Source organism: Cnephaeus nilssonii, assembly GCF_951640355.1.
Source record: "Cnephaeus nilssonii genome assembly, chromosome: 6".
In the NCBI taxonomy this organism is placed as follows: Eukaryota; Metazoa; Chordata; class Mammalia; order Chiroptera; family Vespertilionidae; genus Cnephaeus; species Cnephaeus nilssonii.
Genome location: NC_137077.1, coordinates 40,386,680 through 40,411,816, shown reverse-complemented (window position 1 = coordinate 40,411,816; position 25,137 = coordinate 40,386,680).

The window sequence follows — 25,137 nt, the reverse complement described above, 5'->3', positions numbered from 1 at the left end:
TTATACCTTACAATGTGATCACTTCACTAATTATAGTGATCATTTGTCACCGTGCAAACTTATCACAGTATTACTGACCATATTGCCCTTCACTGTTTTCACCCACCTCCTCATCCTCTTCCCTCTTGTAGCCATCCCTTTGGTCTCTGTTTCTGAATTTATCTTTGTTTTGTTTGTTTGTTTGTTTTGTTTTAGATTCCACATATAAGTGAAACCATATGATACTTGTTTTTCTCTGTCTGAGTTCACTTAGCCTAATACCGTCCAGGTCCATCCATGTTGTCACAAATGGCAAGACTTCATTCTTTTTTAATTATCCCATTATATATGTAGAGCACATCTTCTTTATCCATTCATCTATCGATGAACACCTAGATTGCTTCCATATCTTGGCTACTGTAAATAGTGGTGCATGAATATAGAGGTGCATATATCTTTTTGAATTAATGTTTTTGTTTCCTTTGGATAAGATATCTAGTAGTAGAATTGCTGGGTCATACAGATCTATTTTTAGTCTTCTGAAGAATCTCTACACTGTTAGATTTATGGAAAGAAACTTTAAAATATTTTATTTAATCTTTTCAAGTTTTGGTAAAAAAATAAAATAAAAAGTAATTGCTAGTGAAAAGTACTTAATTCAGCGAAGTGTTTGATCCAGTATTTGATCAAAAGTATTTTACCCAGGGAACAAGATAATGGCAAAGAGCTGCATTCCCTCCAGATCTCAAACAACCCTGATATCTCTCTACATTATACCAGAAAAAAATTTCTTTTTCTTCTGATTTTTGTTAACCTGAAAAAATACTGAAAGTTAACTATTATATAGATTAGGGTTGGGTGCAATTGGGAATACAGAAATGGCAAACCATGGTCTCTGCTGTCAAGGATGTTCACTGGACTTACAGTGGCAATCATTTCTCAATATATACAAATCAGTATGTTATATACCTGAAACTAATATAATGTTACATGTCAATTATACCTCCATAAAAATACCATGGATTTAAGTATATATATATATATATATATATATATATATATATATATATATAGATTATATGAAAGAAAGAAATAATAGGAGGAAGAGAAATAGTGTGAAGTTGGAGGAAGAAAAGGTCCTAAATATTGGATACTGGGTATGTTAATTCTAATAAGTAAATTGAGATAAAACAATTTTAATACTTGTAAAAAACTTTGTCATTTTATAGGCTTTCTAATTCACCTACCTGTTGTCTCACTGCTTGATGTTGTAATCCCTGGAATGAACGTTGCTGAATTAAAGAAAAAAATGAAAAAAAAATTAATTTTGTGTAGAGGGAAAATTATGTTTCTGAGAACATCTATGGTCATATGTAAAATGGGTCAAAATGAATGTTTTGGATAAATTTGATCATATAAGTGAATGGATGTTAAAATGTGAAATTAAAGTTTTAAAATCTATAGTACACATGTAAAAGGTCAAAAACCTTATTTTGTATAACATTTTTCTGAACTCTTCCTCTAATACATTTAAAAAAATAATAAAATAAACAAAAATTCCCCCTAAATACTACAGAAAAGGGGAGTTTTGAATTTTTTAATGCTCTCTTGATTAAGGTGTGGTTCCATATTATGGCTTACCTGTGCCTGAACTACTAGTTGCCAATGGAATTGCTATACAAAGGAGGAAACAAATATTATTATAACAAAAATATATATTAAAAAGGTGTTAAAAGACATGTTGTATTTCTAGAATTCAAATAAATAATTAAATGTAACAGTTCAACTTATTTATCAGATGTTCACACATTTTAATATATTTTTGTACTCTACTGGTTACTGCTTTAATTAAAGTTATTTGATGATAGTAAAAAAGAAATTGTAAATTATTTTCAAAGAATTTAACAGAGTTTTCTTTAGTAGCCACTTTTTCCAAATTAGTAGCATGTGGAATGTTCTTTTTAGGACACATAAGCTCCAAAAAGAGACGTTTCTTTACTCATATTACAATTTAGATGTAGAACCTACTATTTGGCATTTATGAAATAAATAAATATATACATACATATATACATACATATTTGAAAATAGGGCCAAAATGCCTAAATGACAAATTCAGGTTGTTGCTAATTTAGAAGTTAAAAAACAAATAAGCATTTATTTTTTACCTGTTGTGGTGCTTAATATGGAGGTAGCTGTTGTAGTAGAAACTGTTTAGGGGACAATATTTATGAAAATTATTACTTGAATAATTTTTGCTGGGAAATTTAGTTAAAGAAACAAGTTGCCATAAAATTAATAATAAATTTCTGAAATTATGTGTAAAGATTAAGTGAAAAAAAACAATCTTTCATTTAAATCAAAAGATCAATATATATTTATTGCATGTCTACCAAAATAACTAATTATTTTCAGTTAGTACCACTTAACTAAAAATCTCATAGGAACCTTATAAGGGCTGTCTATGGGCCAAAAAATAAAGTTTAGAACCTTGATATATACTAACCTTAGTGTTAAGTACGTAACCAATATTAACTAAAATGTAAATAGCATTTTACCGATGATCACATAACTTTAAAAATGTTATCAAAACCTAAGGTTTCTATTTTACTGTGCTACCTCCAAATATCAATCAACAGGAAAGAAAAGCCCCCCTTGAATCACACAAGAAGGAATAGGGAAGTGTACTGCAGCAACTCAAATACTTAGATTGCCAATAAATTAAAAGTCCGCAAGCTACAGTGAAATGGCATTTTGCCCAGCACTCCCTTGAATGGACATAACTGAAATGCTCCTTTAGCTTACAGCAAATATGTAAGTTAAGAAAAAGAAAACTTTTTATCTCTATGTTTTCAAATGATCTCCCAGTGTCATCATGATTTTAAAATATTTACTTCATGGAAGACCACATTTACTTTCATTCCATTTATTTCAATTATTTTCTTAAAATGTCAAGCTTTAGATTATGTGTTTAGCTAATAAGCAAACAATACCTATGGTATGTCCTAATCATATTCCTAACTTAATTCACAGGAGTATAATGAAATAATATTTTGATGTATTTTCTAGTAACTTAATTTTAATTTGAAATTTTTATATCAGCAGATTTATCAGCCTATCTTTTGCCTGCACAGATTCATGTAAAACTATAAAAAGTTATCCACAAAACAAATCAGAAAAATATATTTAAAACAATGATGATTTTACCTGTAACTGTTGCATTTTCAGAACCAATTCCTGAAATAATCATAAATTATTATTATTAATGCAAAATCATGAATAAATTTAAATCTCAAGTGGCCTAAGGGTTATGTCTTTTGTTTCTTATTCTTTACATTTTCTAATACACAAAAGAGTAGTTCATGTGTTCTTTAGAAGCTCATTGGATTTATTTTTAAGATGTGTCGCTCATGAGCGATCCTTCCATTATTTAATTCTATCTGTATCAACCCTCACTTGCCACTCCACCGTTTATTCAACTATTTTGGCTGATGTCTCACTCCCTTAATTCCCAGAACCTGCAAAGAGGCAGGGGCACGCATGCAACAGAAGAACTGCCTACATGCCGGTGTTCGCAGTGACTTGTCAGCACTGGGTTTGAACTGGCCCAACATGAACAAATACACTGCAATGGAATGAATGGCCTCAATTCACTGAGGGGCAGTGGGAAGCATTAAGTACCTATTCTTCTTTTGTTGATGAACTGAAAAGATCCCAGACCCTTTATCTAGTCTTTCCTAAATCAATTACAGTAAAATGCAATGACTCACCACTGCACGCCAACTCTCCTGCGATGCAATAGCTGAAAGTTAATGTTTAAAAAATAATAATGAGATTGAAATTTTAACTCCTAGTGACATGCATCTCCAAAATGTAAAACAACAAATTGTCTACCAGTGACAATCAAAACAGGAGCAAATAAGAGAACAGTCAATCATTGTTTCCCCAAGAGCGTGCTATTGATTCAAAATGCTTGCTTGTTTTTTGTTTTGTGTTTCGTGTTTTTTTTTCACATACTGTTATTTCTAATCATTTCCCTAAGGAGTTCTTGGGACCTAAAAGAATGCTTTGCACTCAAGCTGTAGAGTTAGTTCTCCCACTTTCAGTTTCAAACACGATGTGGCTGCTCCGGCATGGATGCCACTTCTTTGCTTCCAAGTCACTGTCTGAAAGGCTACCGACATGATCTTACATTTATAGAATCAAAACTTTTGTTTTACCTAAAACTACATAGTGACATTTTATCTTATCTTCTGCATTATTCAGTATAAGATTTAACAAACCATTTGCTGTTACGTGGGCTTACTGAAAATACAAAATAATTAACTGAACTGATGTAAAACTAAAGTTGGCCTTTTTATTTAGAAATGAGTTAAAAATTACATGCATATATATTTTTTCTTGGTTTCTTTTCTAAATTAGAATGCAAGAAACAGAACTGCTTATTAGAAAGTTAGGAGAGAATGTACCATGTTCTTCCACAGTTGTCTTGGATCACTCCACCTGCTGGTATGACATCATTGTAGAAGCAGCTGCACTCAGATAACCTGACGCATTTCATGGTGTTCTCATCCAGGTAAGGAGCGCTCTCTGGGCACTTAGCATAACAACCTGTGAGTGAAAATGACCCACCGTTGGTCTCTATGTACTGAAACTGATCACACCGCATTATAGAGTCATAAAGTTACTTAAATGATTTCATGAACTAAAGTAGAGAATAGCAAAATGACAGCACATTCTTAAGAATGACAATGGGCAATGGGATTATAGCACTGGATCTCCTCTCTCTCTTTCTCTCTCTCTCTCTCTCTCTCTCTCTCTCTCTCTCTCTCTCTCTTTTTCTCTCTCTCTCGTTAAACAGATAATTTATATTTAGAGAAAACGTTTTCAATGTGGAAATATTAATGTCATAATAAAGATAACTAATCATTAAATTACAAAATGTAGGACACTAAATTGTCAGGAGCTAACAACAATTTCAAGTTTTGGGTTTTTTTAAATATATTTTTATTGATTTCAGAGAGGAAGGGGAGGGAGAGAGAGCTAGAAATATCAACAATTAGAGAGAATCATTGATCGACTGCCTCCTGCACGCCCCTATTGGTGATTGAGCCTGCAACCCGGTCATATGCCCTGACCAGGAATTGAACCATGACCTCCTGGTTCCTAGGTCAACACTCAACCACTGAGCCACGCCACCCGGGCATCCAATTTTAAAATATCAATATAATTTGCACTACTTCATGGATATTATTAAAATTCAACTTACCTTCTAAAAGTGCAGAAAATTTCTGGCCAATAACTCGATCTTTGCATGTTTTTGCAGTCACCGTCCCGCAAGGCTCATAATGCCAGCTGCATTCTCCAGGGGCATTATAATAATCACAGTAGACAGCTGCAGCCGAATTATAGCCAATTACTTCCTCTTGTTAGGTAACAACTTTCACTTTCATTTCCCCAAGTATTTTTAAAAAGGAATTTGAATGATATCACAATAAGCAGAACTAAAGTATGCCATTGTGTCTTATCAACTTCCTTTGTATTTATCCAAATTGTTATAGAAGCCCAAATAGCTCACACAAAAAAAGCATATAGAATCAAAATAGCACTTTTCTTTGACATCTAGCATTCAGGTTGGTTTTAGGTGGAAAAGTAACATTAATTTTCCCATTTTGAGATAATTTAAGTCATAGTCTAGATTTGCAGTTTTAATGTTCAAAATTTAAATTAGAAAAATAAATCTCTGCAAAAAATTAGGCTTTTTAAAATATGAAAATAGCAGTTCCTAAATGAGGTAACTAAAGATTTCAATATAATATAGTGCTGAGCATAATCAACTGAATAAAATGAGGATTCAATTTTAACATTGCTCATTTGTCATATTTTCTCATAATACCTTCCTTTAAAAGGAAGAGTTGACTGATTCCTATTAAAGTTACGACTTTCCATATATATCAAGACTCAGTTTACATTTATCTTACAGTTTATCTTGACTAGGGCTCTATAAAATTTTTTATGATAATAAGTGAGGACTCTAACCAATAGTGACATATGACGTAAGTGATATGTGACTATAACAGGTTATGTAAACAATTTATTGTTCATCTAAGTTTTAATGAGATATTTTCCATCAGTATTCAATTTCCTCCCCTGTAAAACCAAGAACTTCTGCAAGTAAAATTGAATTTAATGTGGTATGCTAGCTGCTATGTTGTGTTTTTTTTAAATAGGTATTTTTTTCCCATTATGACTTATTAATATGTTTTTAAACCTTTCTAAGTACAAGATTTTATATAGATAGATAGATATAAATAACATAGAGTTTATATATAATCTATAGTATATGTAGAGAAATTGTGAGAGGAATGATTACCTAACAAAACAACTCTACCTAATCACGTTGTTAAAGAACAATGTATGGGCTCCACTTACGACAGAGGTCGGGCTTTCTCCACGCGACGCAGACCCCAACCGCGCTGCACGCCTCCGCATACATGGCCACAGCCGTGCAGAATCCCAGGTACTTGCCCTCCATGTCGCATGCGCAGGCTTCTTCGATGCACGCATCATAGTAAGTGCTGGGGTCCACCTGAGGCAGAGGACAGAGCGTGAGTGTCTGGGCACCCCGCGGGCAGGCCCCGCTCTCAGATCTCAGAGCCGTGCTACCTTGCTGTGGCACTCCCTGAAGGTGCTGTCCCGGATGATCTCGCATTTCCGCACAGCCCAGGCTTTGCAGTAGGGGTTGGAGTCACATGGGAAAGTTTGAGTCACGGTGTCCGAGCATTCTTGAGAAGTCTTCCAGCTATTTCCAAACTCCAGTGCTCCGGTAGCTACTGAGGAGTGTCGTGTTGTGAAATCATCCTTGAGATCACCGTTGCTGTTTCCACAAAGACCACACACCTTGCCCTATATACATCAGAAAGGAAAATTAATAGGAAATTGTTAGGGATATAGACATTTAGGTGTGTAAATATATATCGGGAGATAAGAGCAGAAAGGAAAATTGAAAGTGAGTTGTACTAGGGATATACATAGAGCTAGATAGGTAATGACATATATATATATATATATATATATATATATATATATATATATATATATATATTATAATCATTAACCTATTTTAAATTTTAAATTTTGAAAGGAAACCAGAGTTTGTGGATAAGATTCTGCTTCATTTAATCCAAGAAATCCTATATTGTAAAATGATCTAGTATCAAATAAGATAAGTGCTTTAAGAATTAAAACATTATTATATTCACTAGCTTCTAAATGTACATGAGAATCCCCTTAGGTTCTTAGAATATTTGCTCTCAGGAATACATCTAATTCTATATATACACCAACTACCTCAAAATTGAATTATGCAATAAACTCAAATAACCAAATGTGGTTAAACTAGAGCGCCTCAGGTTTATTGCATTTATTTTTCACCGGATTCAATCATCTTTGATTATAGTTCATATTGCATGCAGACTGAACATATGTGGGGGGCTTGTGCTGTAAGAGAGACTACCCTCTTCCCACTTTCTATCTACAAATATGTGTATAATTCTCAGTAACAGAAATGATTTCGCTTCCCAATTAATTATTAGTGAGGTACATACATTCCAGTATGGCTCCAATATAACAGTCATTCTTGTGTTTTTGTCCCAAATCACCGTTATTCCAGAGACAAATTTCAGAATCAAGTATAGGCCAACGGTATGTACAGTGTACGCATTTCCATTGAGTTCACACTCTTTACTTTCTGTCGTTTTGATGGCTGTTACCTTACCATCTTGCAAGATAACATTCTGATCCTGTAAATAAAAACATATACTTGCAATTAAATCCATTTTATTTGGCCAATCACAATCTGAGAGGAAAGGTAAATGAAGAGAAATAGCACTGTACCTGAAAAGCAACTATGATTTTTCTTGAGCACGTGAGCCCATCTTCACAGCAAGGGACGCTTTCAGTTAAAATGCGGAATGTGCCATTTTCACCGCCACAATAATCCTTTAAAAATTAAATTATAGTAAGTTTATGAATATCAGGAATGTGGAACTCAATTGCAATATTTGTATCAGACAAATAGCTCACTCAGTGACATCTTAAACTCAATAAATTACCATAAGCTGGCAATTTATCATGGGATGTTATGGAATTCCCAAAAGACAATGGTCGCCTGGCTGAGTGCAAACTAGTTACCTCGCTTTGACTCAGCCTTTTCTCATTTCTTCTATACAGGTTTAGAATTATATCATAAATATGTAAGTATTTAAGTTATATAAGTTTGTAATCATAAGTTTATTTCTGGGTGCTGTAAATAGCTCAAGGTATGTGTTTTTTCTCAGTGATTTATATGAAACTTAATATTCAATCAAAACTAATCAATACCAACCATTAAGTTTCGCCCATTAGATGTTATTGAGGAAGGAGCTTAGTTGTATGTAACAAACTCTGGAATCAAGCAGATCAGGTTTGAATATGGCATTGTCTACTTAGCATTTACATTGCTTATCCTCTCTAACCTTCGTTTCTTCAGCTGAATCATAGGAATACTATCAGCCTCTTAGTGTCGTAATGATTAAATGAATAAAATACATAAGTTTGCTTGGCAAAGAAGCACTTATAAAATGCTGTTGTAACACATAGTGCTGTTCTTGAAAAAAATAATAATATCTAACATTTAATAAGCAGTTAGTATGTGCTCCAATATTTTTTCTAATTTCTTTTCAAGTAAGGACTATTTCCATCCCTGTGTTATTGATAAGGGAACTGAGACACAGAAAGGTTAAGGGATGTGCCCAAAGTCACACATGTGAGAAATGGTAGAGCCAGAATTCAAATCCGGGAGGACTGTCTTCAGAGTCAGCATTACTTTGTTACATTTTATTGCCTTTGAGAAACGTAAGGGGCATTTAAAATATTTTTTCACACTTTCAGAATAAAATAATCCACAGCTTATATACAAAAATAATAAATAAGATATATAGAAAAACTGTGGCAAAACACTTGCAGTTACCTCAACAAAGGAATACTGGCAGAGACCATCGAAGCTGTAACTTTTTCTGTCAAAAGTTTGAACATGACCTTCCCCATAGATGTGGCAGGTACTCTGACATTCATTTTGTGTACAGTTCCAAGATCCTTTTATGCAAGTACTAAAAGAAAGCAATGATAGAGTGTACACCAATTGTATTATTCCAAGATGTATCTGTGCATACTGTTTTTGTATAAAAGCACAAAACAGTTTTTTGTATGGATTTAAATTTTGTAATTGTCTTCATTATACTTTACGATGGTCATCATATATGATGGTATATAAAGTTCCATTTAAAGATATAGCATTTTTTCCTAAATACATTTGACCATTATTTTTGAAATATCCCGAAGAATGACTTTTTCTCTCCCATAAAAATAAGGGCAGACGGTACACTTCCTAATACCCACCCCCCCCCCCCCCCAAATAGCAATCCTTAGGTACCATTTGTTGCAGCCAACTGAGGTGACACTTCCTTGGCTGTACTCTCGTCCACCAAAAGAGCAAGGGCAGTCATCAGGAAAGACACAGTTCCCTTTAGAATCTCGAACCATTCCTACTGGACAGTAGCACCCACGTTTACAAGGCAAGTTCTCCTACAGGAATAAGTACAAAATACGCATCAGAAGGCACTGCTCTAAGCACATCGCGTTATCAGCATTCATTTATAATACATTCATATGCCAGGCATGCATTTAGTGTCAACATTGGACAAGTCAAAATAACAAGCCATAAATAATATGGCCTTCTCATTATTTCTTTATCTGGATTTTTAGTTCCTTCTGCCCTGAAACAATGAGAAGTTTTTCAAGAGCTAAACTCTGATGCCATGTTACTTACCTCAAAATTAGGTATGTTCCGATTACTACATGTACGGTCAACTCTTCTCTGTGCCTTGGGATCGCTGCAGTCAACATATTCAGCCCCTCCAGAGCAATTCTCTGCAGGATAAAGGGAGGTATTAAATCAAGGGCCTCTTGATCTGTTTATTTTATTTATTTATTTTTATTTTAACCAAAAGAGGTAGCGTAAGCCTTCACCATGATCTCAACACTTACGGAGGGTTAAATCAATGGGAGTCTGGCAAAGAAGAATTCCATCCCGACAGACACTGGAAAGAAAAGAAAATGATGCATTTAAACATCGAATTTCAATAACAAAACTGTAATACGCTGTTACAATAACTTTAACCCCTCATCCATGAACCACCTGTTTTAGCGCAAGTAGTAGCATGAATGAGGCACAGTCCTCAGAAAATGCAAATGAACGAAAATATAAGATATAGCCTTGATAGACATGTACAAACAAGGTTGTATGGACGTCAAAGAAAGCTTGATTCTCCCAAGAGTCAGCACCCTGCTTGCTCTGTGAGTCCAAGACAACGTTCATTCATCTTTGCAACTGCGGCAGTAAGCACAAGGCCTGGCACACAGTAAATATATATTTGATGTGCTTGTTGAATGATGAATGCTGAGAGACAGCTAGAAAGTATTGCCTGAATAGGAAATCATTTTTACATTGTGTGCAGGTTGGAGCTGCTAAAATATTCTTCTACTGGTATTTAAAATCAAACAACAATAGGATAGATTAGTTACAGCCATGATGATGCAATGGACACTCCTGGTAAAGGGTGTCAATAACCAACCTTATTCAGAAATAGAAAATAAAAGATGTGACAGGTCTAAAGAAGACATCAGGCTAGCAAAGGACTATTTCTCTGAAAACGACAATCCCTGGATTTCAAAGCTGTAACAAATATATATATGTGATCTTCATACCATTTATTGTCATCAATCTGGATGAGTTTGCCTGGTTTTATGACCTCATCGTTCATGTAGCAGTCACACTGAGACTTTGAAACACAATTTCCTTCGTTATCCTGGTACATCCCATCAGGGCAAGTGCATCCATCTACCGGAACATCTTCTACATCACAGCTCCTATCCCTCTCGGACAGGGACCGGCAAGAACTGTTGCAGGCTTTTACATTGTACTTGAAAACTAGGCCACTTGGACAAGAGTGATCTGGAGGTATAGAGTAAACATGTACATATTCAGAAAAATTAGCAACTTTACTTCAATTTGATGTTTATAGATATTATAGTAAATTGTTCATAATTGATTTTTAAATATATTTTTATTAACTTCAGAGAGGAAGGGAGAGGGAGAGAGATATAGAAACAATGATGAGAGAGAATCATTGATCGGCTTCCTCTTGCATGCTCCCCACTGGGGATCAAGCCTGCAACCTGGCATGTGCGGGCTCATGACCTCCTGGTTCATAGGTCCACGCTCAACCACTGAGCCACACTGGCTGGGCCATAATTGAGATTATTTTTAAAAAATCAAGAAAAAGTACTCATTCATTGTTTATTTCCCCCCCCTCTCCCCCCAGATAATATTGAGTCCCTACTATATGTTTGCGTATTTTGCTGGGGATAAAGCCCATAAACAAGATTGGTAAACACTACACTCAAGTGGATTATGTTGCTGGGGGAAGGACACGTTTGTTACGTGCTGTGTGCTGCCGGGAACCTGCTCTTGGTGAAGAGGAGGGACAGCATGAAGGCAGCCCAGAGAAAGGTAATTCTATGTCTGCACAACAGCCTAAGCTAGAAGAGGAGGAAATTCTTGTCAAGAGCACGTGAAAGAATACAAGCTCTACGCCCAGACCCCGAGTCGGCAGTTAGAACCCGCAGGGCCCTCTTAGGCAGTTTGGTGTTTTAGAGCCATGACCAGCCCCTGCCTTGTGTTAGACTGAGTGCCACACAGTCGGGTTTGCTTTATTGGTTTTCTTTAAAGATGACACTGACTTCTCTATAGAAAATGGATTAGAGGAACCAAGAGAGAAAGTGAAGGAAGCTATTGCAGTCACTCAGGAGAAAAAATCATGGTCTCTCAGACTGGGTTGATGGCAATAAAGATGAAGCGATATGAATGGATTTTAGAGAAATTTTGGAAGTGAACTTGACAGAACTTATTGATTGACTGGATATGGACTTTGAGGTTCTAAGTATCTCTATAAGAGATGCCTTGGTACAAAACATTATTTTTGTAAATTGAGTACTTTCTAAAGTTGCATTCAAATAGTGCAGTATTTTAAAACAAAGCAAGGTTTTATAGAGGATAGTTGAGACTTTAATTTACTGATTTAATTTTATTTGGTTTCCAATAAATAAGTTTTTTAACATTTGACTATGACTTAAAAATAAGAGTCAAAACGTTATTTAAATTTTGGCAGATAATAATTGAACAGAAATGTATATTTATACATAAATACATACATATTCTGTTCTGTTTAAATATGAACATATTAAATCAAGATAAAATAAATAAATCATGAAGTAAAAATGAAAGGATTGCTCAAAGATAAAATATTTCATATGTATACATATAGACACAAAGATATACACACACACACATACACACACACACATAGGCACTGAGTGACCATATTTAAATCACATGCTAATCCCTTGTCCTTCAGCAGGATGAGTTGCTTTGATTGGTAGTTCTAATTAGATTGATTCCAATGAAGTTAGGGCAGATTCCCAAAGAAATATCAGAATTTTATTACAAAATAGGGGGGACATGGATCTTGAGTAATCAATACAATTAAGGAACAGAAATGTGCACTATTAATATTTTTAAATTGTTATTGTTTTCCTTGGTATAATTCCCCAAAAGTGTAAATGCAATATCAGGATGATGAAGATTTTTATAGTTCCTACTGCCTAACGTCACACTGATTTCGCAAATGCCACACTAGTGCCTGAAGCTCATCCTCCCCTGCCCAGGACCAGGGGGTACATTGTTTTAAACCACACTTCTGGCAACTAACCATCTGTTCTTATCAGAAACAGAAAATTCTCTTTGAAAGAACCTAGTACAAATTTGTAAACACATGGGACTAAACTCTCTCTCTCTCTTAAAATTGAGAAGGAAGAATTATCTGAAGCCTTCATCCTTCTTACCGCATCGTCCAGTTCTCCATTCCACTATGTAAGTTTCTTTCTCAGCACATGCTTTCACATAGTTGCCTAAAATTGTACACAGGCATTCTTGACCATCTTCACAAGAGCAAGTGTATTTTTTGCATTCCTATAAAATAAAAAAAATTATGTTACATTATGAATATATTCAGAAGAACAGATAAACTAAGTATGATGCTTCAGTTCATAACCACTCTGCTTCCCTGAATAAAAACTGATTTTGAAACTCTGGGAAATATTTCTTTTTAAAAATTTGCAAGACAGCATATCAATCATTAACCGAGTTTTCAAAGAACTTAGAAAAGATAGAAGGAGAACATCGTTCAAGATTTTTCTCATTTTTGCACCACATTTTAAATTAAAATTGGTATATCTAACAATTGAAGAAATTAGTGGAATCCAATGTTAAATTTAAACATATCTCCATCTACTGTCAATGGTTGCTTTTAAATTTTTTAAATGTCTACAAGATTTTTTTGATATTATCAATGTATTTCCTTAAAAAGTTGTTACTGTTAGACCCTCACATACCTCATGATATGGTTTAGGGTTCACAATTGGATGGCAGGAAGCAAAAGGCCCACTTGAATCAAGAAGAATTCCACAGTGCTTTTCAGCAAACCTTTCTGGAAGAAAATTAAGACACCCCAAAATTATATTAATAACTTTATAATTTTTAATTACAAGATAAAGTGCAATGTTAACAAAGTTTCATCTTTAAGTAATTATATTTTAAAGTGTTTTTGCTACAATAAATTGAATATATTTTTATATAGTGTTTACCACTATATTAAAAAATAGCATGATATAATCAGACACTTTAAGCCAAAGAGTCAAAAATCTTCATTAGCTTTGGACTTTTATATAAAATCAGCTAACCTTATTCTGAAATGCAGTTTATATACATAAATGGCAAAAAGAGAACCAGATTATTTATTTAGGTGTCGTTTAGTTTAAAATATAAATTTATGTCTGTGTTGACAAGTTGGGTAAATGAAGCCACCACAACACCACTCATTTCAGCCCTATCACCCAGTGCAATTTCCTTAATAAGATGTAGGGTTTGGTATAACTAATATACTGGTATTTGATAGCAGTGGCTGGGAGAGCTGGATCTGGCTACAGCTCTATTGTTAAGTGGCTCATTCTTAACAATTTCAAGTAATGATCACTTCCATAAGCCTTGTTTCATAAATCAAATATCTATAAAGTCTCTTCTACCCCTATTATTCTATAACCATGGAGAAAACTGTATAAGAAAGGGGAAAAAAGGATGTAGAAAATGACAACTGAGATGACCCACCCATTCCCTGTGAAAAGATGTGTTTGTTTGGAATGCCCGCAGCCAGACAGATAGTTTCTCTAATGTTTTCTCTACTCATGGGACAGTACACCAAACACCAGTTAAATCCAGATTTATCAGATAGAGTCCTATCATTACCAGAATAAGTATATAATTCCTAGCACCTGATATTTAACTACAGAGTTTGGCATTTAATTCACATTACCTGTTTCTATGCTGGTGCATGAAGTTGGGTTTCCTTTAGGACAGGACATCATTTCCCAAGAATCAGCAAAAGCCTGAGACGACTTCTCCAATATATTCTGACTTGACATGAAATCATCCTCTGCTCTGTTGTTGTAGGAGCCACAGAGTCCTGAGTAAGAGCACAGGACAAAGTTTAACATCCCCTTCCCTACTCAACTTTTTGGACTCATATCCTCACTCCATATTCAGTTCTTTATTTAAGTCAAAACTGTAGAAGCTATCTAAGAGTACGTCTTGATTAGTCTTTATACATGTAAGTGACCGTGGAATTTGCCATAAATGTTCTTGTTTGTTTTGTTTGACATCATTGACAGTAGGTAAGAGCTGATTTCTATAGTAGAAAGAACCTCAGTGGAAGATGTGGACACGTGATCAGAAAAACAAGTTATACTGTAGTGTGAAATATGGTTTTCAGAAGATTGATATTCATAATATCTTAGTTTATTCTTTTAAAGACCAAAAACCTTAAAAATGCATATTAACAAAAGGATATTTAACATATTATCAAATATCACTATATTTGGAAAATAAAAGCCTTAATTTAAAAGCCTAAAATGTTGAGAACCATTTAGGAATAGGTTTTATAATAAACAAGGTTGTCATTACTATAAAAAGCAAATTGAAATTTTACTGAAATATAAAAAGGAAGATTAAGTAAAAATGACTTATGGTTTAATATCATTAAGAGATAGTTGAAAATTACAATAGATGATTCTCATATTAGGGCCTTGGAAATAAAATCATAGGCATAGGACTTACCTACAGTGTCTGTGAATTGGTTAGGTGGCATGGAAACATATAATTGCATCACGGGATCAGTTTGTATTTGCATTTTTACATGAGAGTATGTTTCTACTTGGAAGTATGAGAGAGATGCCTTGAAAATCTGTATTTCGTCTGTTAAAAGAATTGTTGACATTATTAGCAGTAATTAACATATTAAACAGTTTTAAATTTATTAAAGTGTTTTTTTTCTTTAATACATGTTAAAAACAGAAACATATTATCATTAAAACTTGAATAAATGAATGCCTCTTACATTTATTTTTAAGTGGTATTATTAAACTTACCTGAATAGTAATAATGTTGATTTTCAATCTTGTCATTTGTGACTGTTCCATCTCTATTAAATACATATTTGTCAACTGAACCAGACTAAAATTGAAAATACATTGTTAGTTCATATCAATTTACAAAATTATTTCAGTTTAATGCAATGTAATACATAATAGATGCCAGGAAAATGGGTTTAATTTTATTGGATTAATTCCTAAATATCTATAATAACCATTTTTTAAAGCATTTTCCATTCATACTTTGCTTCATTGTTTCTCATACCAACTTTTTGAGGAAATTTGTAAAGGACTCTTCCTCCCGATTATAGATGAGGAAACTAAGACCCTTGAAGGTAACTTGGCTTTCCAAAGGTTAAAAAGCTTGTAAGTGCAGGCTGGCTGCTCTTCCTTCTCATCTAGGTCTATCTCCACTTAAATGCTAGTTTCTCATACATGAAATTCTAAAAAAAATATAATTGCCTTCTTAAATGGTCCACAGTATTTAATAATTTTATAAGCACGTAAGGTTGATGTATAATGAGCACGTTAGTTGTGTATCTGTGGTATATTTTTATTATTTAAGGATCCTTGGAACTATCCAGCTCTTCCAGAGACTCTACCAATTTTCTGCATAATCTTATTTGTGCTTTAAATTTACGCAGTAAAGCCTCTTTTCTGCAAACTCTGAAGTTCTGAATTTGTGACATAATTGATTTGGTTGTGCTCTGAGTACACTTTAGGAAGCTGATGACTTACCGAATTTAAGGCGAGTGTGACACTGTTTAAGCACGTTCCTGACATACCACTTGGACATGGACGAAGCTCAACACTAACAGACCAATCTTTATCCTGTTAAAAAAAAATGCATTTCATTTAAATAGTAATTAAAATGTTATTGATTACATGTTATCACTGTTTTATTTATTCACAATGCATGTTTGCATTTCTTAAATTAAATGTATTGGGGTAATATTGGTTAATAACATTTTATACATCTCAGGCATACAACTTTATAAACCAACATCTCTAGATTCCATTGTGTGCTCACCACCCAAAATCTAGTCTCTTCCTGTTGCCACCATGCCTCTATACAATCATTCTGCTCTGAAAATAGAATCCAACCTCAATCCATGGTATAGATTAAAATTGGTCAAGAGCTTTACTGATCAGCTCTATCTGTGTGGTCTCTGATTGGTGGTTTTTCATAGCCATTGTTTTTTCTTAATCTTTACTTTCTGTCTTCTCCTCTAAGGGAGTTATGCTGTATTGTGGAGACTAAGGTGAATTAGAGGCAACTTAGCTTGGTTAGTCTCTAGACAATCCACATTGTCTATTTATATCCATTGTGAGAGACAATTTATAAAACCTCAATATAATTCATGTCAAACATTGACTTCCAGTTCTCATTTTAAGATCTAGGAATCCCTAAACTATAAGAAGCAAATATTCTATACATTCTGGCATATTTCCTTCTTACTTTACCCATCCCCCATCCTCATGGATTACATAAGGCGTACAAAGAGAAGGAAAGAAAATTTGGAAAATTGACTTTTAGCAGCAGCAAGTACATTTCTCAGAGTACTGGGCATTGGCCCACATCTCTCACCTCAGGAATCACAAATTCTATTCATCTTTGTTTCTTACCAGGAAGACTAAATAATATTACTTATCCCATGCTAGCCGAAGGTACAAACAATGAAATGGGATTCCCCCTTTTATTAAAATTCAAACTACTTAAACTTTTAATACTGAAAAAAATTTAAACATAAGAACAGCCTCCATCATACTGATAATATTGTCATAAAAACTAAAAATAAATGCAAAGATCATGATGAAAGAGAAAGATGCTTCATCTACAATAATAAAAGCACAATATGCTAATTAGACCAGTTGTCCTTCCGGACAACCTTCCGGACAAGCCAGGGCTGCGAAGGAAGCCCAGGTCCCAGGTGCCTGCTGGTGGCCAGAGGAAAGCCCAGGTCCCTGGTGCCAGAGGGAAGCCTGTGCCAGCAGCCAGGGGAAGGAAGGCCTACTCTTGCACGAATTTCGTGCATTGGGCCTCTAGTAGAATATAAAGGATAGTTTCATTTGAGACACTAGTGAATACATGCAAAGAAAAGTAGCACAAATAGTTTTCCAGTGTATTTAGAGAATTATTAGTGATGAAAGGGCTTTGTTTATTTTTAAGCAGGAATTCCTAAAGAGCACAGGTAATACTGGTTGCCAATGTCAATGTGATAGCAAACATACTGAGATATATAACCAATACTTGAAAGGCTGTTCGTTATTTGTTTTTTTAATAATTGAAGGTGAAGATTGTGTTTTCAAAATAATTTAAAAATAGCTTGGAGCCTGTATTAGTTTTCAGAAGTGTTCGAGGTTCTTACGTACGTAGATGGCCAAAAAGTGACAGTTTCCAGGATGATTATATTTTTTTCCATCAAAGGTGGTAATTGAACTTCCTTCCACCTTACATCTTCCAGGACACATTGCTTCAGTGCAAGACCACTTTGCTTCTTGGCATGTGCTGTTAAAATAAAATGGTTATGTTAAAGACCACCAATCACGTCTCTAAAAAATCACAACTTACACTGACATTTAGTTAAGCTTTATTAGGCCATGTACATCCCCCTCCAAACATCTCAGTTCTGATGAATGCCTCATTGACAGTGGTATCCTGGTATTTTAAAAGTCATGAATTCCACTGGATAAAATGATAACATCTGCCTGCATTAAACAAATAAAAACTTGTAAACTGGATCTCAGGTGCTTAAATGGAACATATTTTACTGTGAGTAATAAAGCATCTGCTACTTGCCACATTGTAGAACTGTACTTTCCAATACAGTACGGAGTCATATACTAGTAGCTATTGATTATTTGAAATGTGGCTAGTCCAAATTGAGATCTACTTTAAATGAAAAATATACAGATTACGAAGACAACATGAAAATAATTTCTATTTATAGGGAAATTATTATAGTATAAATAATAGATCATTTTTTATTGAGTTAAGTTATTTCCCCAGAATGACATCATATATTTCTAAAAAAGTCTTTTGGAATCCTGAAGATATTTGAAGTTTAAGAGAAAAGTAATAATGAGGAATGGGGAAATCTCTCTCATCAGCAAATTCTTGCTGCATTCAAAAGGAAGAATCAAGCTAACTATTCAAAGATGAATAATCTACACTAGACTTTGGCACATTAAAATCTACTCCAGATTAAATTTATCTCCACCAACGTAGCCTTATATAAAATTATTTTAAAAGTGTCGGGCTGTTTCTGGTTATACATTTTATTAAATATTCTTGGCAATTAGAATGATTACTATTTCATTATTGCAACCATACTCTTGTATTATTCTTTGTTCCATATTTGCAACCACCAACTGGATCACTATTCAAAATGCTATTTCAATTAGTGAAAAACATCTTTTAAAGATACACAGAAAGTTCACATGTTTTATATAAATATCACACTAAACATTCCTCAACCAAAAAGATAAAATATTAACACAGAAAATCCCATGAGCCTATTAAATTTGTCTTAAGGGTGGATTTAGGGATTATTTCAAATTAGACTAAAATATTTGTATTTTTTCACTATCAACAAAATGAGGATGAAAAGCACACACATACCACTGAGACCCACAAGGACCTTCTCGGACTTCTCCTGACAGGTAGACTTTTCCATTAGACTCACAGGGACAGTCAGCCTTTAATACACATCTTCCTTTCTCTCCAATGTCATCCAATAGATAACCTAGAATACATTATGTAAGATGAATCTCAAAACATATGAACATCAGTAAATTCTCAAGCAGTGTATTGTGAAATTACTGTTGAGCTAGTTCTGCTAGGTGCAGTCATGCACTTAACATAGTAATTTATATTTAAGCAGTTACTTCTTTTTTGAGAACTTGCAAGCATATAATTTTCTGAACCACAGAGCAGTCCTACTGAGCCAAATATAGAATCAGAGGATAATGTGTGGGTATTACAGCCCTCAGGTACTGCAGAGATAGAAATGCACATTAACTTTAAAGGTCTCTCTCTACCCCTCATCTGCAGTTTGTTAGAAGGCTAGACTATGAATAAGTGAATTCATTAAGTATCTTGTTACAGATAAGACTCCACTAGAGTGAGTCACTTCTTTATCAGTTCTTTTGGAGTAAATATTATTACCTTCTGGGCAGGTGCAGCCACTCACACATTCACTGTCTTGAAAAGGAGCCACATTAGAACAAGTTGCAGGATTTGAGAGGCCACATTCTTTGTAGATATGTTTTTCTGGGCATTGAGGTTTTTCTGGAGAAATATAGAAATATTGATATATGAAAATTAGAGAAAAATTAATGTGATAAATATATAACATTCTAATGATAATCTTTTCAAATAGAATTATTTGAGTCTAATTTTCAAGCTATATGTTTTTAAAGATAGTACCACTATATTATGCCAATTGACCATGCATTATTTTTTAATACAAAATTTAATATGGAGGAAATGTATGCTGTACATAATATCATTTCATCTTACTTTGATCTTACCTGTTTTCTAACTTACAAGGATTGAGCTAAGCATACGTGGAAAGTATATTTATATATGTATGAAGCTTGTCTTTATGTTTTATTAATTTTTTTAAAGAAAATCATAGTACTAATCAATATGCTTTTGATAACATTTCCAGTACTTTTACAGTTTTTTGTACAATTTTACTCATTCCCCCCAGTGAATTTTATTTATTGTAAATATTATTAAGTTCCTCATTAAGATCTTAACACAAAGCACTGCAACTTGTGGCGAGTCACTTCACCAAAGGGCCTCAGTGTCCTCGCAAGGACAAGTGAGGACAAGACTCTATCATCTCTGAGATGCTTCCCTGGGCTTACAATCTGAGACGATCGCTATGAAATATAGCTCAACTTTAAAGTCCCAATCAGGGTTGGTCCAAAGTAGGGTTAGAGTCATTCATATGGAAAATAATGCAATAATTAATAAATAATAATACAACAATAAGCTCTGTGTTTTGTGTACTCACACCTGTAAACTTACTTTTGTCCACCCCTGTATAAACTTCCTGATTGGAAATCTACAATAAAATGAAAAACCTACCGCAAACCACATCAGAATCGTCTCGCCAGGATTCGTAGGTGCCGGGACCATCTGAGGCACAAAGGCGGGAAAGTTCTGAATAAGTGTCACATGTTGAATTTTTGTCTCTATTTTGGCAATACTCATCAATGCAGACCTTTTTGTAGTCACTGGACAAGGCAGAAACCTTTGCACATTCCTCAAAGTAGGTTCCAATAATTTTGTTACAGTACTGCAAAAGAAAATATGAAGTTTTAATAAGACATTGAAAATGGGCAAATGAATATTTAAGAAGAGATCAATTCAGAAGTTGTTTTTTGTGTTGTTTTTTTTTGCATAATATCCTGTAGTTTGTCAGGGAGGATTATTGGATGCTGGTTGAAATCAAGAATTTTTAAGGATTATAGTAGATACAGTCACTCCTAAAATAGTACTTCACTTGTGGCATTTGAGTTGCTCTAAAACAACTTCAAAAATTCTACCTGAATTCATCCCAAATTTCTCTAAAGGTGACATGAGATTTAGAACTTGAGAAAGTGGAAGAGGTGAGAAAAGGAGAGATCAGTTGATATCAGAAATTGGATGGTAAATGATTGCTAATACAATAGACAGAAGGGGTATTGGCCCTTTAACTGTTAGTCTACTTATATTTGGTGAGCAAACAGATGACAGTAAAATACAGTGACTCAGTTTTCTTGGTATGGGCTATGTGAGTTTGCTCTGGAAACAATATATTTGTTCTTGTGTTGGTTAAGAAAGTAAAAACATATTAATGAATTCAAAAAGTTCAAATTTCAATATATCTTAACTACTGCATAACTATCTTCTATTTTAAACATTTTTGTTTGTTTTTGTTTGCTTTCTTTCAGAAAATGTGAAAGCTATTACCAAACAAATGCACGATTTGCACTAATTAAGTTTTGGGACAACTGATAATATTCTCCAAGCGAGGTATAAAATAAAGTTAAATAACAACTTCAAAGATTGTTTTTTCATCTATTGTTCTTTGTTATCTTTCTCACTAGATTATAGGTCCCTTTCGGGCAAGAAATATAACATTGAATATAATATAACATAGATTAATACCAGGTCTTAGAAATAGAAGGTCTTTATCAAGTATTCATTGGCTTTAACATAAATTTATGTAAACACTCAACTAACATTTTTAAGCAACAGGAGTAACTTCTCACACTATGCAACTACCACAACAAATGAGACATTATCACACAACTCATACATAATCTTATAGAAGACATATGAGAAAAAATATGGGAAATCATTATAGATGGTGTCTTATCGTAAGGACCAACGTGTGACATAGGGAATGAAGGAAAGAGAAGGCATTCTAAGTGCAAAGATCAAGGAGGGTTTCACATGGAAGATAGTAGATGATCTTGTATAAAGTCATGGTTTAATTTTATTTTCTAGAAGATGTCAACATGGTTATAAATGCATTGTCAATAAAACAAAAATCTCTTCTATCTTTTGATCTTGAGAATTTTGTTCTAGATTGAAACAGGAATATGTGAATGTTCATTCAGTCATCAAATGAACCTATCAAGTTCAACATAACACAAGGTTGGAAAATTCACAGAGTAAATAATGACTATTTTCAATTGTTGTAGTCAAAAATATTACCTGTAACTTTTTCAAAAAGAAGGTAAAGGATATGAAGGATGACAATTCAGACTGGTTCTCTGGGGCAAAAGTAAGAAAGCAAGAACAGAACTAGTTCTTAGGGACACAGTACATGGATTTCTAAACTGTAAGAGTCAAGTTAGTACCCATGAAAAGATAATGCAGAGATGAAACATGTCAATTTACAGACAAATTAAAACACTATGCAAAGGAAATTAGAATTGTCACACTAATAAATAGTTAATATCATAGTGTGTTAGGGAGAACGTTATTTTGTCATCTTTCGTTAGACTAAAGCTCAGACTACAGGAACATTGGAGGAGAAGCAGTCGCAGGATTCTAAGATGTGAGTGCTGAGAAAGGAGGCTGGCTATCTAAGTTGAAACCCAGGGGAATATTGCAGAAATTTGCTACTAGATGAAATACTAATTTCTTACCTCTACTCCATCTTCACAAGTTTGATAGGTTTTACTAGTAGCTTGAGGACAATCACCAGGAATTTTACTATTGGCAATGTGCTCATTGATATCTTCTCCTTAAAAAGAAAGCAATGTTTGATTCACAATATGCATCACATCTACACGTTATCATCAAACTAAACATAGACTTGACAACATAAATATAGACATATGTTTGTTTTAACATTTTTTTCATTCTTTAGACAAATGCAAAGTGTTGTTACAGTTATCCAAACATGAGCATTTACTTTGTAATTTTCTTTTGGGAAGCAATATTCTTGTACATAATACATTGAAGTCTTACCTGGAGTGGTGTTGAAATTACCACAAAGACCGCAAGTTGGATATTGCTTGTGAAGAGTGAGCTTTAAAAGAAATGTAAATGTATATATTTATAAAATATTGAAAATATATTAAGACAAGCTTTACCCAAACCAAAGAACACGGCTCTTTGTATTTTATTCTAGTTGGTTACTTAGGGATGTACTACAGGGTGTGTGATTTTTAAGAACCTGGCTCTAGAATTTGGAATAAATCTGACTTCACCACTTACTAACTATGTGTCTTTGAGCAGGTTATTTAACTTTTTCATTAGAATGAATGTCCTGAGTTCCATCATCTTTAAAATAAGATTAATAATAGTATGTACTTCAAGATGTTTTAAATATTAAGATAATGGTTAGTACAATGACAAACATATAGAGATTGCTCAATAAACTTTAGCTCTGGTTTTGTAATGTATTGTTTTTGTAACTAAAAGAAACAAAAAAATAGCACAGGATTATAAGATAAACTTACTGAGAGTTTGTTATTTTTGTCCCACATTAAAGACAAGATTCCTCTACGGCTGTTCAGGACATTATATTCTCCATATTTTTTAATGTGAATCAGCTTGTTGTTGTATGGTATCTGTACACTGAAAAGTATAATACACAAGTACATATAAATGAAAAAAAGTATTCTTATAACACCTTTGTCTGGTAATTCATTTTTCTATAGTTAGAAAAGCTGACTAGTAATTATTAAAGTTTTCTTTTTTATATCATTTCAGAAGAGATACAATGGCTCTTTTCCCAATATTGGAAAGACTTTTAAGGAACAATAAATAAATCTTTGGGACTTTGGAGTAATTAACAACAACAACAAAACACAGTGGTTCAGTATAAGAAAATAATGATGAAATAATTATAAATTTTCAAAAATAGAATAATATGCCACATTTTATTATCCTGGTAAGTATTCAAATATGCTATCCCTTCCAAATGTGAATTACTTGTCTGGAAATCATGGCCTAAGGGCTTTAATCTATTATAAAACCTCAAGTTTATATTTAGTGTTAAACATACAAATGAAAATTGAAACATTCTTTTAACAGTTTTGTTGAATATGCACATTGCCCAAAATTGAGATACTCCAAATAGTCGACTTCTTTTTTCCCTACCTTGTTACAGAAATAAATATATCTTATAATCCCACATATATCTGTATTAGATAGTTACCAAACTCCTTTCCAAAAATGTATTAAAAATATCAACATGCATCAAAATAGGAAGAGTACATCATCTCTCACCATCTCTTCCCTATTCAACTTTTTTGTTTGTTTGTTTTGCTTAGGTTACTTCAAATAATTCTACAGCATTTATCCAAACACTATCGCATTTACCTTTCTTCATTAACTAAAATGGTATCACCAGATATAGAGATGTCATTATTGTCAATTACAACCATTATTTTTTCAATTTCACTATCATTGTTTCGTTTAATCTCAATATTGAAATCTCCAGGTTCAATGCAGTGGCGGCAGAAAGTGTATGTGCATGATGACTCGAAGGAAAAGATACGGCCGTTGAAAGCTTTGTATGCTCCTTTGTCCCAAGTAGAAGCTTCACCTGTAAGATATTTAGAATAAAATATTCATAATTATTCAGACAATTAATGTCTATCTAGTTCTGATTTATTAAAGTGTTTATTCACCAAGATTTAAAAAATCACTGAAAGATTCTTTTCTCACAGCCATTAGCTTTATTCAGTACTTTTCTTTCTCACATACTGCAAAAACACATTAAAAGTAGCACCTGAGTCCTTGGGAATATCCAAAGTTGGCTATCTGGCAAAACAAAACATGAATAAAACATCCTGTTTCCATTGGAAAAGGGAAAATGAGTTTACTATGGGGAGGAATCTATGGAGGGAAGTGGTGGTCTGCTTAATTGTTTTGCTCTTTATACATGCAGTCTTTTTAATGTTGTCTGAGTTGGTTAACATTTATATCAAATGAGTGTAAAGAATTCTATTAGTTTTTTTTCTATGCATATATACAATATGCACATGTGTACGTGTGTA